Genomic DNA, 21173 nt, shown 5'->3' on the forward strand with positions numbered 1-21173 from the left:
TCTGCATGCCGAATAACATTTTGGTGTAAAACAAAAAGATAATTAACAACGTTTATGTTTCCTCTATTTTACCAATATTATTGGTCGGGCATTTAAGTTGATGTAAGAACATTTGACTCATCCCTCCAACTTAATAGATATCATGTGGCTTACACTCACGTAGAGTTACGAAATTGAAGAAACTTTCTTGAACATATATTTAATCATTTCGTGAGAGCAATTTAACCTTTATTTTCTCAATTTAATTGAAGTGGCATAAGAAGGAGAATTTTTATACCAATTTCAAGTTGTTTGAAATTGAAACGATATTGTTATTAATCATATTCTATAGATTTTGCAATGTAAGTAATCATTGCATTGGACTAATATCAATATGGTAATTATTGGGCATGCAAGTCACCTTCAAATTGATAGGGACAAATCAATATACGGCAAAAAGTTCAAATATACCCATATACTTTCGAAAATGGTCTAAAAATACCCTTCGTTATACTATTGGGTTATCTATACCCCTACAGTTATACTTTGGGTTCAAATATACCCCTCATCTAAACGTCCTGTTGGCCAATTCTAAATATCTCATAATTAATTAAAAAGTCTCATTACCCATACCCGAAAATTAATTTTCTAAAGCAATTTTTTTTATAAAAACTGGAAAATACTGAATTTGTTTTTAAAAAAACTAAAAAAACGAAAATATTTTTTTTCTTCAGTTTTTACAAAAAACCTGAAAAATATTTTCTAAAATAATATTTTTGTAAAAATTGGAAAAAAAAAACTGAAAAATAATTTTTTAAAGCAATTAAAAACTGGAAAAAACTGAAATTATTTTAACTAAAAACTGAAAAAAAAATATATTTATTTTTTCAGTTTATACAAAAATATTACTTTGAAAAATTACTTTTCAATTTTTTTTTTAGTTTTTACAAAACAAAATTGCTTTAGAAATTACTTTTCAGTTTTTTTTAAAGCAATATTTTTCTAAAAACTGGAAAAAAATATTTTAGATTTTTCAGTTTTTAGTAAAAAAAAAAACATTCAGTTTTTTTTTTAATTTTTACCAAAATATTGTTTTAGAAAATATTTTTCAGTTTTTTTTAAAGTAGTTTTTTTGTAAAAACTAGAAAAAAATATTTTCGTTTTTTTTCAGTTTTTACTAAAAAAAAAATCAGTTTTTTTCAGTTTTTACAAAAAAAAATTACTTCAGAAAATTGCTTTTCGGGTATGGGTAATGGGTCTTTTTAATTAATTAGGAGATATTTAGAATTGGCCAATAGGACGATGACACGTGTCCCTCCGTTTAAAATGAGGGGTATATTTGAACCCAAAGTATGACTGCGGGGGTATGGATAACCCAATAGAATAACGAGGGATATTCTTAGACCATTTTCGAAAGTACAAGAATATATTTGACCCTTTGCCCATCAATATATTACTGCTCTTTTCTTCTTCGCTTGGGGTGGGGATTTTTTTTGGGGGAGGGGGGTGGATTCACTTTTATATAAGTCAATTACAGGCTAGGGATAGGTAGGTAAGTTGTAGGTTGGATGGTTTGACCATTTTCTCAAAACGAGAAGAAAAAGTAAATGAAGATTTGAGGTAGTCTCCCTAGCTACTTGTCTCTTGTTAACTCTACACAATTTGGATTTAGGTGCGGGACAGTCCAAAACTGCAAACTATATGTGTAATTACAATTTATATATGGGTTTAGACGAACTCATCAAAAAAATTGTTTGATTTTGTATTTATATTAGAATTTTTTCTATAAGTTCATTACTTTATGTCTCTTAAATAATTATTCACGGATATTGATGCCTCTTTACCTTGAATTAAACATTTTGTTTTAATTTATGTATAATATATTTAAAACATATTATAGGAGTTACAAATAGGAATTATGTAATTATTCAATTATAAAAAAAATTCAAACAGCAAAGTATTGGATTCTATTAATTTGAACAAAGAAAAGGAAATACTTCAAAATTTTGTAACAAATTAAAGAAGAAAGGTGAACATGCGGTTAAAAATAGAGAGACTTTTTTTCCTAAGAAATTGTAGAATTAGTAGTAAACGAAATTTAACCGTAACAAGAAATGCCATTAATAAAAAATATTCATTTGCTGATTCGTTGAAATTTTAGAGCTACAGTTGCATGAGCTAACGTTCTACCTTATAATAGTATCGAACCTAAATGTTAAAAGGATAATGATTTTAATCAAGTCATAGTATAGAACATTCTCTTTTCTTTGCTTTCATTTTCTCCAATGTGAAAACATGGAATTATTCCCTTGTCTATATTAGTTGAGTTAGTATCTATCAGGCGTTACTTTGACAAGGTTGACGAAGTTTAATGGTTATTCAAATTGAGATAGTGCTACTGTTTATGTAATTCTTCCTCCATTTTTATTAATTTGGCGGCGTTTGACGGAGACATAGTATAAATATCTCATTTTGTTTTTGGTAATATGCAGTTTTAAATATCTCATGAGCTTTTTATGTCCATGAATAAATAATATTTAAAAAAATATATAAAGTTAAATTATTTTCGAATATAAAAAATAGCATCATATGATAATAGATAAACTTAGGACCCGTTTGTTCATAGACATTTTTTCTTTTTTTCTTTTGATTTTTTTTTCAAAAACGTGTTTGTTCATGAAATTTTGCATGTTTTGAAAATTTTTCGAAAATAAATTTTTCAAAAATCAAAAAGTGGTTTTGGCCACTTTTTCAAATTTTCAGAAATTTTTGTTTCCCCACTCATAAAATTACAAATTTATTTTAAGTGAAATGTATGTCCAAATATAATTTTAAATTTTAAATATTAATTTTTAATTTAACTCCAAATACTATTTTTTTTTCAAAAATTATAATATTTTACGTCTAAACTCGTGCTTAACGATGGGCCGAATAAATACAGTGTGGGGGAAAAGATAAAAGTCAATATCTACTGCATCTACCCTTCCAATTCAATGTTCAAAAGACACGTCTTAACATCACAGCTTGTCTCTTCACATCCATTTTTGGTATGTTGTTAACTTGTCAGAACGTCCTTGTACATTTCCTACCAACATTTTGCAGTTTTATGATTCAAGTCAATATAATATAACAAGATATTTCTAAGCCTAATAATTTAAAAAAAAAAAAGAATTTCAAAGCGTTACCTACTTTTGTAAAATTTAATGTTAAAATAAGGTTTTATTTCACAATTTAACAAAAAAGAAGAGAAATCTCGTTTCATTTTCAAAAAGAATTATCTTCCCGTTCCAAATAACTTTCCTATATGTCTGTTGATATTCTCTCAATCGCGAAAATATTGCATGTACGTATGGTCACAAACGGAGCCAGGATTTTTAGTTTATAAGTTTTGAATCACAATTCTTTATGCTTATTGGGTTCATAATATATACAAATTTATCAATTATATACACTTTAGAAATTAAATGAATATCCTTTTATATTATGAATTAATTATTTTTCATCCTTATTCTCTCTCCCTCCCGCGCTCTCTCTATCCGTCTCTCTCTATCTATGTCTCTCTCTATCTCTCAATCCCTAATTCCAGTAATGTAGAGCAAAGGGAAAGAGAGCAGCAATTCCATGCTTATTGAAATTTCAGTAATGTAGAGATGAAGGTGTTGCACAATTGGTGTTCAAATTCCAGTAATATTGCACAATTGGTATTCAAATTGAAACTATCAATCAATAAATTTTGAAAGTATTTGACTCTCCACCATTGACAACCATTAAAAAGTTTTAAAGCTTTGAATTCGAATTTGAATTTTCAAAAACCATTATTGTTTGGATTGGATGTTGTTGCAAACAATTGAGAATATTGTTTGGAGTTTATATCTCAATTTTGATGGTGTTTGGTGAAGAATAGACTTGATTTTGGCTGAATTTCAGATTGAAACTCGAAGAAGAAGAAGAAGAAGAAGAAGAAGAGGAAGAAGAAGAAGAAGAAGAAGACATGATATACATTATACTTACGAAATTGTAGTAAAGTTATAGTAAAATTGTAGGTAAATTATATTATGTTATTTATATATATTTTTTTATTTAAATATTATATGAAAGTTGAACAAAATTTATATAAAAATTATATTTAAGTTGTATGATATTGTAATTATATATAACCAGGTAGAAATAATATATGAAAGTTGTAGATAAGTTGTATAATATATAATTAATTGTATGAAATTTATTTTTACTATGTATAAATCAGATACAAAATATACAAAAGATATATTGTATAAAATTTGTATAAAAATTATATTTAAGTGGTATAATATTGTAGTTGTATATAACTGGGTAGAAATAATGTGTGAAAGTTGTAGATAAGTTGTATAATATATAATTAGTTGTATGAAATTTATTTTTACTATGTATAAATCAGATACAAAATATACAAAAGGCATATTGTATAAAATTTTGTATAAAATTTGTATTTAAGTTGTATGATATTATAGTTATATTTAATTGTATAAAAAAAATATACAATAGGAAAGTTTGATGAAAATACTTTTAAGTCTATTACAACCACTGTTATTTTCACTTTACTCGTTTTAAAATTTAAGTATAAAGAAGATGGTTTTTTCCATTTTGTCTTACTGTTGGTAAGGATTTCCAATATCAAAATTACCTTACACAGAAAATATTTGATTTGATGAGGTATTTGTGTTGAAAAATGGAAGAAATATGCGAAGGAAGATGCCACAAAGGCGTTCTGTCAAAGTAGTCAACGATGATTTGTTGTCTCTGTTTCAAGAAGAGAGACGTAACCATGGTTAAATTAATTTTAATTAAATAAATCTCATCCATCAATTAGAGAGCAGGATACGTGTCAAAGGATGAAAACCCTATTGAAGGATACTGGAGCAATCTTTACTGGAGGGGATCCCGTACCAATATTCTGAAGAGAAGAAAGAGAAAAGAGAAAAAAAGAGAGGAAAGGGTGTAACTAAATCTCTTGATTGAATGCACTAATAATAGATTGAGAACCTTTTAAAGTGGAATATATATATTTTGTAGATAAAACTTGTTTAAATCGGATAATTAACTAAACATGGATATTTTTGATAATAAAATTTCAAATAGTGTATAGGAACAAAAAAATTTCTTATTTATATATGTTGAATGAGTTTCTTAACATAAATACAAAGTCTGAGCCAAATCAACTAGGTTTTCCAAATCCAAAACTATAATAAGAAAAGGCCCAAAAAACAAAATCAAATGAAACTACATGGGTAAAAAGTTAGAAACAAACACAATGACGGAATTCTCACTATGTAATATTAAAAGATGAAAATGTATATTATTTCATAGTGATTTAGTGATCAAAGTGTGTGTAATGACAAGTATCATGTAACTAATGAGTGGATGTAAACATCGAATCCAAATAAATCTTTATGTTAAAAATATAAATTAGAAAAAGAAGACTACGTACCTACGTATACTTTTCATATTTCTTTTCTAATTTAATTCAATTAGTTCACGAGATATAGTATACCATAAAAAAACAGACCCAATACCACGACCTAGTCCATCAATTACCTCACCAACTCTGTCTATAGTTTTATAATTCAATTCACTCCATGTCACTAAACCAAATTGATGCAATATTAAATTAACAATTTGGTTAATGTGACATATTAAGAACACCAAATGACACCGTGACTATAATATCACAACTTGTTACCACATCGATAGGCAACTTACAAATTCTAAAAGAAAAGCTGCGTGAAACACTTGAAGCTGGAATTTTAGATCGAACACAATGTCAAATAATTTTAGGAAGCAAAGATCACTTTTAGCCGGTGGTCGAAATTATTTATATCACATAAAGACAGAAGAGTATAAAATTTATATATTTTATGTATATTGTTAGAACATGCGCAGCGAAAGCAAGCATACAATTCAAACATCACATGCACATAGACTAGACAACGATATAAAATTACGAGATTAGAACTACTAACCTCTTGAAAACGCTGCACATGTCCTCTTCAAAAGCAAGAATTCAGGGCTGCAGTCAGAGGCAGACCTACATGGTCACTAGAGGGGTCACCAGAACCCGTTAGCTTCGGCAAAAAGTGTGTATGTATATTTATATATACATCAAGGACCCCCTAAATAATTTTAATGTGCCCCTCAAACAAAAAAGCTGGATTGCTGGGTTGGTTTGACTTGGAGCATTTGTAGCTCCCTCCCAAGATCACCGGGGTTCAAGACCCAGCTCCAGCAGCAATGATGCTCATTTTCATTTTATTTTTTTCCTCTTTGAATTCATGATAGTTTAGTATTCTGTATTTAGTGCTCGATTTGGTTTTCTCTTTTTTTTTTTTTTTTTTTTTAATCTTTTTTGAGTTCAAAAATATTTTAGCACTAGTACATATACCGAACCTAGTTTAGCTTTCCCCCTTCAAATCTCTCTCTTAAAAGCCTCAAACCAAGTTTCTCTCCACGATTAGTTCTTTAGAGCTTCTACATAAAATAGTCAAAAATATTTTTTGAGAAATGTCTTTCTAGATGTTGAAAAAGGTAATAGAGAGAGACATAAAAGATTAAAGAAAATAGGGAAAGGAATAAAATATTCCATTAGCTAGAAGCCAATTATATTCTTTTTTCTATAACTAAGTTTATAAGCATCATCATTTTCTTGACTTGTATTAAAATAAGTAATTCAACAAAAATTTCTCCCAAAAAGACTGATAGAAAAACTCCAAAATACTTCTGTTGTAACGATCCGACCGGTCATTTTGAGTATTGTACCCCGACCCCCCATTTACTGCTCAAATTATACTTTACAGTTATTTTATAACTTGTCGGGATAGTTGGTTCGGGTCCGGAAGGAATTCGGAATGAAATGAGATACTTAGTCTCACAATTGAAAAATTAAGTTAGAAAAATTGACCGGATATGGACCTATATGTAAAAGACCTCAAATTCGAATTTTAATAATTCCAATAACTCCGTATGGTGATTTTGGACTTAGGAGCGTGTCCGAAAAATTATTTGGAGGTCCGTAGAGGAATTAAGCTTGAAATGCCGAATATTGAATTTTTGGAAAGTTTGACCCGGGGGTTGACTTTTGATATCGGTATCGGAATCTGATTCTGAAAATTTGAATACCTCTGTTATTTTATTTATGACTTGTGTGCAAAATTTGAGGTCAATCGGACGTGATTTGATAGGTTACGGAGTCATTTGTAGAAATTAGAAATTTCAAAGTTCATTAGGCTTGAATTGTGGTATAATTCATGATTTTAGCGTTGTTTGAGGTGATTTGAGGGTTCGACTAAGTTCGTATGGTGTTTTAGGACTTGATGGTATATTTGGTTGAGGTCCCGGAGGAATCAGGTGATTTTTGGATGGTTAACAGATTAAAAATTTGGACTTGAACAACTATTGGAATTTTATGATATATGATGATGTTTTCCTTCTACGCGATCGCGTGAATGAGTCTGCGATCGCGTATGCTTAGTTAGTCAGTGGAGGTTTTGTTCTACGCGATCGCATGGGGATATCTGTGATCGCGTAGGGTAATATGAGGCAGTGGCATTTTGTGCTTCGCGATCGCGTGAAGCGGGATGCGATCGCGTAGCTCTGGGATTTTGTGACTCGCGAACGCGTGAAGAAGGTCGCGTTCGTATTTTGTGCTTCGCGATCGCGTGGACGAGTCTGCGATCGCGTAGGTCTGTGATATTGTGCATCGCGATCGCATGAGAAAGTCCGCGATCACGTAGAGTAAAATTTGGGCGATGGAAAATTGTTCTTCGCGATCGCGTGGGAATGTTCGCGATCGCGTAAAGCAAATGTCTGGGCAGAGAGCTTAAGTTCTGAAAATGGGACTTTGTCCCATTTTTAGTTTTTGACGGATTTGAGCTCGGGAAGAGGTTATTTTTAGGAGATTTTCAAGGAAAACAACAGGGTAAGTGTTCTTAACTTAATATTGGTTAAATTACCCGAATCCATGGTTGTTTTTATCATTTATTTGGTGAATTAAGTTGAAAAAGTTTGAAAACCCTCTTAGTTTAAATTGAAGATTTGAGGGTCGAGTTGGGGTCGGATTTTGATAAAATTGGTATGGTTAGACTCATGGTTGAATGAGCTTCCGTATTTTTATAACTTTTGTCGAGGTCCGAGATGTGGGCCCCATAGGAGATTTTTGAGCTAAAATTCGGATTTTGTATGGAAAATTAGCATTTTCTTATGGTATTAAATCCAATGAATTTTATTGACTGAAACGAATTATTTGTGGCTAGATTCGAGGCGTTGGGAGGACAATTCACGAGGAAAGGACATTATAGAATAAGAGTTTCACGGCTTGAGGTAAGTAACCGTTTTAAATCTGGTCTTGAGGGTATGAAACCCCGAAATTTTGTGTCATGTGAATATTTTGGAGGTAACGCACATGCTAGGTGACAGACGTGTGGGCGTGCACCGAGAGAATTACGACTTGGTCCATCTCGGGTAAACTATATAGTTGAATAATTTATTGTAGCTATATGAAGTTTTATATGTTGAAGAAATTTGGCTGTAAATCATGTTAGAAATCATGCTTAAGCTATGTTATAGTATTGTTGAGGCCCGCAGAGGTCGCGTACTTGTTGAATTATTTGCTAATTGATGTCTTATACTCAATCATGATTTTTCTTGCGTATTATACCTCAGTCTTTCTGGATATTTGTTGATACACTATGTTATCTTTGTTTGGGTTGATCTTTGTGATTTTTGAGAGCCCGAGATACTGGGAAGGTTGAGGACTAAGAAAGGTCGAGGGCCTATCAGTAGGTAAGGATATTATGGCACGTGAGTTGTCCGTGCAGGATATTATAGCACGTGATTTGTTCGTGCAGTACGTAAGTTATCCGTGCAGATTATGGCGCTTGGGCTGTAGGAGCCCCTGCGGAGTCTGTACACCCTAGTGAGCACGAGTACCCTTTGAGTGTGAGTGCTGAGGGTTGAGAGCCGAGTGGTTGAGTTGTTGTGATGAGTGGAGTGATTGTGGGCCTGAGAGGGTGTACATGCTTTTCATTTGTTGTTGCACTGAGTTGCTATTTGTCATTATTGTGAAATTCTCTGAAAGATTTTATATCCGAATTACATGAACTGTATAAATTGATTTGACTTAAACTGCTGGATTTAAAAGCATGTCTATTCTCTGTTGGAATTACTGAAAATGAACTATAACTGTGTAGCTCGTCATTATCTTCAATTCCTTATTTATTATTGTTACTTACTGAGTTGGTTGTACTCATACTATACCCTGCACTTCGTGTGCAGATCCAGGTATTCCCGGACATAGCGGATGTTGATTTTCTTGCACAGTTGACTTTTCAGAGATTCAGAGGTAGCTGCCGTATTTCGCAGACCTTGCCTCTCCTTCCCTATCTCCTTATTTATAGTATTTGGTCTCAGATTATCATAGACCGTATTTTCCAGACTTGTATTCATATTAAATGCTCATGTACTTAGTGACACCAGGTTTTGGGGAGTGTTCGTATCATTATTTGTGGGATTTTTTATCGTAGTTAAATATCATATTTTCAAACTTAAGAGAAATTATGATTTATTGAGACTATCGGCTTGCCTAGTATCGAGATAGACGCCATCACGACAGGTTAGGATTTTGGGTCGTGACAAATTGGTATCAGTGCCTTATGTTACATAGGTCTCAGGAGTTATGAGCATGTTTAGTAGAGTCTTGCGGATCGGTACGGAGACATCTGTACTTATTTTCGAGAGGCTACAGAACTCTTAGGAAAATTTTACTTTCTTGTATTCCGTCGTGCGAATTTGTTAATTCTGGAAACTAAATTTCTGTTAGTCTATTCTCTCACAGATGGTGAGAACACGCAATACCGGATCAGACAGTCAGCCACCAGTGCCATCAATTAAGGCCGCGAGAGTCCGGGGCCGTGGTAGAGGTCGGGGTCGAGGTAGAGGTCGAGGTGTAGCTCGTACCACAGTTGGACCAGCACCTGTAGTACCACCAGTTGCTCCAACTCAGGAGCAGATTCCAGATATAGCTGAGCCGACAAGATCACCTCAGGAACCAACTGTGCCCATTGAGATTCCAGGCCTTCAGGAGACTTTGGCCCAGATATTGGTAGCTTGCACTGGTCTGGCTCAGGTGGTTTCGGCTCAGGCCACACCTGCCAGTTCTCAGGCCGGGGGAGGTACTCATACCCCTGTTGCCCGTACTCTAGACCAGGTAGTACAAGGACTTCATATACCGGAGGCACTACCAGCCCAGCCGGTTACAGCTGCTCAGGCCCCGGTAGTTCTTTTATGGCAGATGATGAGCAAAGAAGACTTGAGAGGTTTGAGAGGCTTCGACCTCCATCATTAGCGGTGCTGAGTCAGAGGATGCCCAAGGTTTTTCTGGATAAGTGTCAGAGGATGCTTCGGACAACGAGTATTCTAGAGACCAGTGGGGTCTCATTCACTACTTTTCAGTTTTCTAGGGCTGCCTTCAGATGGTGGGAGTCTTACGAGAGGTGTAGGCCAGTCGGTGCAACACCCCTTACCTGGAAGCAGTTCTCCGGTCTATTCCTGGAGAAGTTCATGCCTCAGTCCCCCAGAGAGGAGCTGCGAAGGCAGTTTGAGCAGCTTCGTCAGGGTGATATGTCCGTGACACAGTATGAGATGAGATTTTCAGAATTGGCCCGTCATGCTTTCTAGTTGATTCCCACAGACAGGGAAAGGATCGGGAGGTGCATAGATGGCGTCACTTTTTAGCTGTGATTACTCATTACTAGAGAGAGAGAGAGTGTCTGGTGCTACTTTCGACAAGGTAGTCGACATTGCTCGTCAGATTGAGATGGTTCGCAGTCAGGAACGGGTTGAGAGGGAGGCTAAGAGGCCTCGTGGTTCAGGTGATTTCAGCAGTGTTCCTTCAAGGGGTCAGTTTTACCGCGGTAGGGGGCATTCTTATAGACACGCTCAGATAGGTCGCCCAGCTCATCGTGGTGCATCAGCTAGCCACGGTTCTAACAGTGCTCACTCAGGCCAGTCTTCATTCAGTGCCCTACCAGCGTAGAGTTCTCATCATGCCTCGTCTGCTCAAGCTTCTACAGGTAATTCTTCGGGTTATTAGGAGCAGCAGTTCCGTCAGAGGAGGGGTTGTTTCGAGTGCGGAGAATTGGTTCATTTAAAGAGAGATTGTCTTAGGTTGTTGAGTAGGGCTCTACAGTAGAGTTCTCGACCAACGACACCAGCACCAACATTTACACCACCCGCTCAGCCAGCTCGGGGTGGGGGTCAGGCAGCTAGGGGTCACCCAAGAGGGGGAGGCCGGTCAGGTGGCGGTCAGGCCCGATTCTATGCTTTTCCTGCCAGGCCAGATGCTGTTGCCTCAGATGCAGTGATCACAAGTATTGTTTCAGTGTGGTACATGGAGGCTTCTATATTATTTGACCCTGGTTCCACTTATTCATATGTATCATCATATTTTGCTCATTATCTGGATATGCCATATGAGTCCTTAGTTTCACCTGTTTGTGTATCTACACCGGTGGGCGATATTATTACTGTGGATCATGTGTATCGGTCGTGTGTGGTAACTATTGGGGAACTGGAGACTAGAGTTAATCTCTTATTACTCGGTATGGTTGATTTCGATGTAATCCTAGGTATGGATTGGTTGTCTCCATGTCATGCTATTCTGGACTGTCACGCAAAAATCATGACGTTGACGATGCCGCGGTTGCCAAAGGTTGAATGGAGAGGTTCTCTAGATCTTGTTCCTAGCAGGGTAATTTCTTATTTGAAGGCCCAACGTATGGTTGGAAAGGGATGCTTGGCATATTTGACCTTTATGAGAGATGTTGCTGTAGATACTCCTATTATTGATTCAATATCGGTCGTTCGAGAATTTTCGGATGTATTTCCTGCAGACTTGCTGGGTATGCCACCCGACAGGGATATTGATTTCGGTATTGACTTGGTGCAGGGGACTCAACCCATTTCTATTCCTCCGTATAGTATGACACCAGCTGGGTTAAAAGAATTGAAAGAGCAACTTCAAGAACTACTTGAAAAGGGGTTTATTAGGCCTACTGTGTCACCTTGGGGTGCACCGGTTCTGTTTGTGAAAAATAAAGATGGTACTATGCGGATGTGCATCGATTATAGGCAGTTGAACAAAGTTACAATCAAGAATAAATATCCCTTGCCCCGTATTGATGATTTATTTGACCAGCTTCAGGGAGCGAGAGTGTTCTCCAAAATTGATTTGAGATCTGGGTATTACCAGTTGAAAATTCGGGATTCGAATATTCTGAAGACGACATTCAGAACTCGTTATGGCCACTATGAATTTCGTGTGATGTCTTTTGGGCTAACCAATGCCCCATCAGCATTTATGCATTTGATGAATAGTGTATTCAATCCATATCTTGATTTATTTGTAGTGGTATTTATTGATGATATTATGGTGTACTCACGTAGCCAGGAGGAGCATGCACAACACTTGGGTATTGTATTACAGAGGCTGAGGGAGTAGAACTTTATGCCAAATTCTCTAAGTGTGAGTTCTGGCTTAGTTCGGTGGCATTCTTGTGACATATAGTGTCCAGTGAAGGAATTAAGGCGGATCCGAAGAAAATAGAGGCAGTTCAAAATTGGCCCAAACCATCTTCAGTTACTGAGATTCGGAATTTTCTCGGCTTGGCCGGTTATTATCGTCGCTTTGTGGAGGGTTTCTCGTCTATTGCATCGCCTATGACTAAATTGACCCAGAAAGGTGCTCCGTTCAGGTGGTCGGATGAATGTGAAGAGAGCTTTCAAAAGCTCAAGACAGCTTTGACTACAGCTCCAGTATTGGTGTTGCTTACAGGTTCAGAGTCTTATACTGTATATTGTGATGCGTCGCGTATTGGTCTCGACGCAGTGTTGATGCAAGACGGTAGGGTGATTGCCTATGCGTCCAGACAGTTAAAGGCACATAAGAAGAATTATCCAGTCCACGATCTTAAGTTAACAACTATAGTTCATGCCTTGAAAATTTGGCAGCATTACTTGCACGATGTCCAGTGTGAAGTATATAACGATCATCGGAGTCTACAACATTTGTTTAAACAGAAGGATCTTAATGTGCGACAGCGAAGGTGGTTAGAGTTGCTTAAGGATTATGATATCACCATTCTCTATCATCCCAGAAAGGCCAATATAGTGGCCGATGCCTTGAGTCGTAAAGCGGAAAGTTTGGGCAGCTTAGCATACTTACCGGTAACAGAGAGGCCTTTAGACTTGGATGTTCAGGCCTTGGCTAATCAGTTTGTTAGATTGGATGTTTTCGAGCCGAATAGAGTTTTGGGTTATGTGGTTTCTCGGTCTTCTTTATATGATCACATCAGAGAGCGCCAGCATGATGATCTACATCTGCTTGTCCTTAAGGACATGGTTCGGCACGGTGATGCCAAGGAAGTCACTATTGGAGATGATGGTGTATTACGGATGCAGGGCAGGCTATGTGTGCCTAATGTAGATGGTTTGCGTGAGTTGATTCTCCAGGAAGCTCACAGTTCGCTGTACTCTATTCATCCAGGCGCCGCGAAGATGTATCAAGATTTGAGGCAGCACTATTGGTGGAGGTGGATGAAGAAAGATATAATTGGATTTGTAGCTCGATGTTTAAATTATCAACAAGTAAAGTACGAGCATCAGAGACAGGGCGGATTACTATAGAGACTTGAAATTCCGAAGTGGAAGTGGGAGCGTATTACCATGGACTTCGTAGTTGGGCTCCCACGGACCTTGAGAAAGTTTGACGTTGTTTGGGTGATTGTAGATTGGTTGACCAAGTCCGCGCATTTTATTCCAGTTAGTACTAATTATTCTTCAGAGCGGTTGGCTGGGATTTATATTCGTGAGATTGTTCGCCTACACGGTGTGCCGGTGTCCATTATTTCAGATCGGGGTACGCAATTTACCTCACAGTTTTGGAGGGCAGTGCAGCGAGAATTGGGCACACAGGTTCAGTTGAGTGCAACATTTCATCCTCACACGGACAGACAGTCCGAGCGCACTATCAGATATTAGAGGATATACTACGCGCTTGTGTCATTGATTTTGGGGGTTCTTGGGATCAATTTCTGCCACTCGCGGAGTTTGCTTACAATAACAGCTACCTGTGGAGTATTCAGATGGCTCCGTATGAGGCTTTGTATAGGAGACAGTGCCGGTCTCCAATGGGTTGGTTTGAGCCGGGAGAGGTTAGACTATTGGGTACTGACTTGGTTCAGGATGCGTTAGAGAAGGTCAAAGTAATTCAGGAACGGCTTCGCACGACACAGTCTAGACAGAAGAGTTATGCCGACAGGAAGGTTCGTGATGTTGTTCACATGGTTGGGGAGAAGGTTCTGCTCAAGATTTCACCTATGAAGGATGTGTTGAGGTTCGGGAAGAAAGGCAAGCTGAGCCCTCGGTATATTGGGCTTTTAAGATACTTAAAAGTTTTGGAGAGGTGGCTTTTGAACTTGCTTTACCACCTAGTCTATCAGGTGTTCATCCAGTGTTCCATGTATCCATGCTCCGAAAGTATGTTGGGGATCTGTCTCATATTTTGGATATCAGCACAGTGCAGCTGGACGGTAATTTCACTTATGATGTGGAGCCGATGGCTATTTTAGACCGGCATGTTCGAAAGTTGAGGTCGAAGAGCATAGCATCAGTGAAGGTGCAATGGAAAGGCCAACTAGCCAGAGAACTATTTGGGAGATTGAGCAGGAGATGTGGAGCAAATATCCATACTTATTTGAGACTCCATGTATTATTCTAAACCCATTCGAGGGCGAACGTTTGTTTAAGGGGGGAAGAATGTAACGATCCGGCCGGTTATTTTGAGTATTATAACCCCGTTCCCCCATTTACTGCTCAAATTATTCTTTACAGTTATTTTATGACTTACCGGGATAGTTGGTTTAGGCCTGGAAGGAATTCGGAATGAAATGAGACACTTAGTCTCATAATTGAAAAATTAAGTTAGAAAAGTTGACCGAATGTGAACCTATGTGTAAAAGACCTCGGATTCGAATTATGATAATTCCAATAGCTTCGTATGGTGATTTTGGACTTAGGAGTGTGTCCGAAAAATTATTTGGAGGTTCGTAGAGGAATTAGGCTTGAAATGCCGAAAGTTGAATTTTTGGGAAGTTTGATTAGGGGGTTCACTTTTTGATATCGGGGTCGGAATCCAATTTTGAAAATTTGAACACTTTTATTATGTTATTTATGACTTGTGTGCAAAATTTGAGGTCAATCAGACATGATTTGATAGGTTCCGGAGTCATTTGTAGAAATGAGAAATTTCAAAGTTCATGAGGCTTGAATTGGGGTATAATTCATGGTTTTAGCATTGTTTGAGGTAATTTGAGGGTTCGACTAAGTTCGTATGGTGTTTTAGGACTTGATGGTATGTTTTATTGAGATCCCGAGGGGCTCGGGTGAGTTTTGGATGGATAACGGATCAAAAATTTGGACTTGAACAACTGCTGGAATTTTTTGATATCTGATGATGTTTTCCTTCTGCGCGATCGCGTGAATGCGTCTGCGATCGTGTAGGCTTAGTTGGTCAGTGGGGGTTTTGTTTTATGCGATCGCGTGGGGATATTTGCAATCGCGTAGGGTTAATGTGAGGCAGAGGCATTTTGTGCTTCGCGATCGCGTGAAGCGGGACGCGATCGCGTAGCTCTGGGATTTTGTGACTCGCGAACGCGTGAAGAAGTTCGCGTTCGCATAGAGTAAGTGGAGCGGAAATAGAAGTCACGCATTTTGTGCTTCTCGATCGCGTGGACAAGTCTGCGATCGCGTAGGTCTGTGATGTTGTGTATCGCGATCGCGTGGGAAAGTGCGAGATCGCGTAGAGTAAAATCTGGGCGATGAAAAATTGTTCTTCGCGATCGCGTGGGAATGTTCGCGATCGCGTAGAGCAAATGTCTGGGTAGAGAGTTTAAGTTCTAAAAATGGGACTTCGTCCCATTTTAGTTTTTGACGGATTTGAGCTCGAGAAGAGGCAATTTTCAGGAGTTTTTCAAGGTAAACAACGGGGTAAGTGTTCGTAACTCAATATTGGTTAAATTACCCGAATCCATGGTTGTTTTTATTTTTTAATTGGTGAATTAACTTGAAAAAGTTTGAAAACCCTCTTAGTTTAAATTGAAGATTTGAGGGTCGAGTTGGGGTCGGATTTTGATAAAATTGGTATGGTTAGACTCATGGTTGAATGGGCTTCCTAATTTTTGTAACTTTTGTCGAGGTCCGAGACGTTGTCCCCACAGGCAATTTTTGATCTAAAATTCGGATTTTGTATGGAAAATTAGCATTTTCTTATGAAATTAATTTCAATGAATATTATTGACTGAAACGAATTATTTATGGCTAGATTCATGTATATATATATATATATATATATATATATATATATATATATATATATATATATATATATATATATATATATATATATATATATATGCGGTGCCCCCGCTGTCCTCCATAGGGTAAGAATCCAGGGCTACAGTCTTCTGCTATGGTCCTAGTAATACCTTGGACGAAAATTATTTTGAGTGGGCAAGAACAATACAACTCTTTAAAATAGTTATTGAGATGAAAAACGTCTTACTTAAGTAGACTCGTTTTTCAGCCAAAAGAGGGCTCCAAAAACGTGTAGGATGCTGCTTGTGCAAGTAGAATCCTACTCTAACTGTCATGGATGACTTTTCTCTCAAGTCACCTTTTTTTTACCTAAGTAGTCCAGGATTTTACTAGGTATAGTAGGGACCACAGAAGCAATAAGAAGCTACCAATTATAGTACTAATTTGAAAATTTGCATGAATTAATTCTTACTAAATTAAATGCAGTTTATTCCACTAAAAACTGCAATTGAACTCTTCAATATGAATTTCAAAAATTCACTAACACTTATTTTAACTCCCCATGTTAAGATCACAAATACCAGTTAATTAAATTAAATCACTGACAATTTAATTTAATCAATAAATTAAATCCTTTATAATTCCGCTTAAACTATTTTATGTGACAGATATAAAATCCATCGGCCGGGTTTTCACATAAAAACTTATAAGCTTACATAAAGGGGTATCATCAAACTCAACGCTGAGTCATGGATTCTATCAACTAATTATTATTTCACAAACTCTATTCGTTATTGTCCAATCTATTAGGCATACACTAACTCTGAATAGAGTTGTACCTTTTGATAAATCAAAATAATAAAAAATTACATTGATCATAATAATTATATCAAGATTAGAAGTATAAGCTCATTTAATGAATTAGAGAAAATATTTTATATATTTATTCAGTACAAAAATATCTTTTCTCTACTTGGTCCGTTCAATATACACTAAGTATACTAGCACAAGAAGTCAGAGTAAAATCACTCCCATAATCAAGACAAATTTTACTTTAATCTTGTGCTACAATCATCAAGATATTTTTCCCAATAATATCTTCGATTATGAACATAGTTTATTAATTATGAGAATCGATAATTTAATCTTCTGTGCATGAGCTAAGACTACACTAAATTGTCTACTACATAACTAAAGGACACACATGTAACAAATGATCTATTTAAAGTAATACTTTATTGAATTGAATAAGTCAAATAAACAATTATTCCATAAATAATATGCACCGCATGGTTAATAGTACATCCTAACAATCTCCCACCAAGACTCATAACCATGCGTCTACAACTCTAATACCCATTCCTTCTACATGCTTGTCAAAAATATTTTGTGGCAAGCTCTTGGTAAACGGGTCTGCCAAATCGTCCTCTAATGCAATCTTCAACACTTTTGCATCACCCCTATGAGTTATGTCCCGAATTAAATAATATTTACGCTAAATATGCTTACTTCTTTTATAGCTTCTTGGTTCCTTCGAGTTTGCAACTGCACTACTATTGTCACAATAAAGTACAATTGGTGCTTGAACCGAAGGAACTATATTAATCTCTCTTAGAAAGTTCTCGAGCCAAACAGCCTCTTTAGCTGCCTCAGATGCAACCACATATTTGGCTTCCATGGTAGAATCAACAACACATGATTGCTTGATACATTAATCTCTCTTGATCTCTATCTGACTGGAAATTTGAACGAGTATAGCCAATGGGTACAAGATCACCTGAGTGATAAACCAACATATAATCCCTAGTCCTTTTCAGGTACTTGATTATATGTTTAACGGCAGTCCAGTGTTCTCGTCCAGAATTAGACTGAAATCTACTAACCATGCCAACATCAAAGCAGATATCAGGTTTAGTACATAGCATAGCATAGCATACATGAGACTCCCTACAGCAGAAGCATAAGGGACCGCGTTCATCTTTTCTATCTCATCAGTCGTTTTTGGGGACTGATGGTTTGACAGAGATATTCCATGCCTAAAAGGGAGAAAACCTTTCTTGAAATCTTGCATGCTAAACCTGGTGAGAATAGTATCAATATAAAGTGCTTGGGATAAGCCTAATATCCTTCGCTTGCGATCTCACATAAGCTTGATCCCAAGGATATGTGCCGTTTTTCCCAAGTCTTTCATATCAAAACGCCAAGACAACCATTCCTTTAGTGAATTCAACATGCTTACATTATTTCCTATGAGAAAAATACCATTTACGTACAAAACCAAAAATCTAACTTTATCTCCATCCCATTTCTCATAGTCACAAGACTCGTTTTCACATTGATCAAAACCGAAGGTTTTAATCGATGTGTTAAAGCAAGTATTCCAGGCTCTAGAAGTTTGTTTCAATTCATAAATAGATTTCTTTAATTTACACAATATGTGCTCATTGCCTCTTTTTATGAAACCAACTGGTTGTGCCATATATATGCATTCATCGAGACTTCCATCCAGAAAAGCCGTCTTGAAATCCATTTGCCAAATCTTATAATCGTAATGAGTAGCAATGGATAAGAGAATCCTAATGGATTTAAGCATGGCTACTGATGAAAAAGTTTCCTCATAATCGATCCCTTCTTTTTGAATAAACCTTTTTGCAACAAGCATAGCTTTAAAAGTTTGCACTTTTCCATCCACTCCTCTTTTTTTCTTATAGATCCATCTACAACCAATGGGTTTGACTCCAGTAGGTGGTTCTACAAGATTCCAGACTTGATTGGAGTACATGGACTCCATTTCAGATTTCATAGCAACAACCCATTTATCAACATCTGTATCATGTAGTGCTTCGTCGTAATTAAGAGGTTCTGTATTAGGCTCTTCAGGGATTCTATCATAAGATTGTCCCAAAAGTACAATCCGAAAAGGTTTTTTAATAATTCTCCTACTACGACTAGTCACTACAGGTGCAGTTGGATTTTGTTGTTGAATCACAACATTATTTTCCGGAACTGAAGCCTCAATGTTATCCTCCACACCTTGTGGTGTTGGGATATCATTAACTTCTTCCTGAAGTGCAGGATGCACAACAATTTTATTTTGCTCAACAATCTGAGGTTGCTCAACATTACTCCCACTACTTTGGGGGTAGTAAGAGGTCAGGCAATTGCTCTTGTGTGTTCTGCTGCCTATTGATATTTCTCCCACTATGATAATGCATTGGTATGTCAATACTAGCTTCCGAGATATGTTCCAGAGATGAGTCATTAGTTATTCCATTACTTAATTCCTGTAAAACCAATTTACTTATAGGAATATGGTTCATTAAATAGTCATCTTCTAAAAATCTGGCATTTGTCGTAACAATTACCTTCTTTTCTTTGGAAAAATAAAATAAACCTCCTTTAGTTCCTTTTGGATATCCAATAAAAATGCATACTTCTATCCTTGATTCCAATTTATCCGCTTTCCCTTTCAGCACATGTGTTGGACAATCCCAAACCCGAATGTGCCGTAAACTTGGCTTGTGGACAGTCTACAATTCTGCTAGGGTTGAAGGTACTTAATTAGAAGGAACCAAATTTAGAATGTAATTTGTTGTTTCTAAGGTATATCCCCAAAAAGAAAAAGGTAAATCAGAATAACTTAGCATTGATCTAACCATTTCCAAAAGGGTTCTATTTCTTCTTTCTGCCACACCATTTTTGTTGTGGTATTCCAGGGGTAGATAATTGAGATATAATTCCACAATCTGATAAGTATTTAATGAATGCCGCAGAAAGGTACTCACCACCACGATCAATTCGCAATGTTTTGATATATTTATCATGTCGTTTCTCCATTTCCGTCTTAAATTCTTTGTATTTCACAAAGCATTCAGACTTACGGCGCAACAGATAAATATATTCATATTTTGAGTAATCATATGTGAAAGTCACAAAATATTCAAAACCACCTCTTGCTTGTATATTCATAGGGCCACAAAAATCACAATGAATTAATTCTAACTTATCGCTGGCTCTATTTCCTTTTGAGGGAAAATATCTCTTGGTCATTTTACCTTCTAAAGAGGATTCACATATTGGAAGTGCCTCTACTTTCAATGAACTCAAAGGTCCATCAGAGACCAACCTCGAAATCCTATTTAAATTTATATGACCTAGACATAAGTGCCACAAATAAGTTTGACTCAATTCAGAAATACGTTTTCTTTTATGTGGCAGACTAATGTTATTTAATTCTTTTAGTTGTAGTACATGAGGAGATATATCAAGAATAAAAAGGTCATATACTCAAGCAGCAGTGTAGATAAAACGTTTATTAAACTTAATAACATCAGAGTTATTAGCAAAATAAATATTATAACCAACATCCATTATTTTCGAAACAAAAATCAAATTCCTTCTAATAGTAGGTACATAGAGAACATCTTTCAAAACTAAAACCCTATCACTACTAAACGAAACTCTAATATCTCCTAATGCTAAAGCTGGTGTTAGCTCACAATTGGCTTGAAAAATGCCAACTTCATTCTTACTTAGCCGCCACATTTCATGAAACCCCTGCAAAGTAGTGCCAGATATGATTAGTGGCTCCTGAACTACACACCAAAATATGGTAGAGACAACCGCTAAACAAGTTTTAATGATATTTAAATTCGAATTACCTTGCTTATTCAACTTTGCCAGATAGGCAGGGCATTGTTTTTTTGTGATGCCCAGGTTGCTTGCAATGATAGCACCCAGGTGCCAAAACCTTTTAAGCCTTCTTCTTTTTTTTACCGCCTTTTGACTTAGAA

Source organism: Nicotiana tabacum, chromosome 15 (genome assembly GCF_000715075.1).
Source record: "Nicotiana tabacum cultivar K326 chromosome 15, ASM71507v2, whole genome shotgun sequence".
In the NCBI taxonomy this organism is placed as follows: Eukaryota; Viridiplantae; Streptophyta; class Magnoliopsida; order Solanales; family Solanaceae; genus Nicotiana; species Nicotiana tabacum.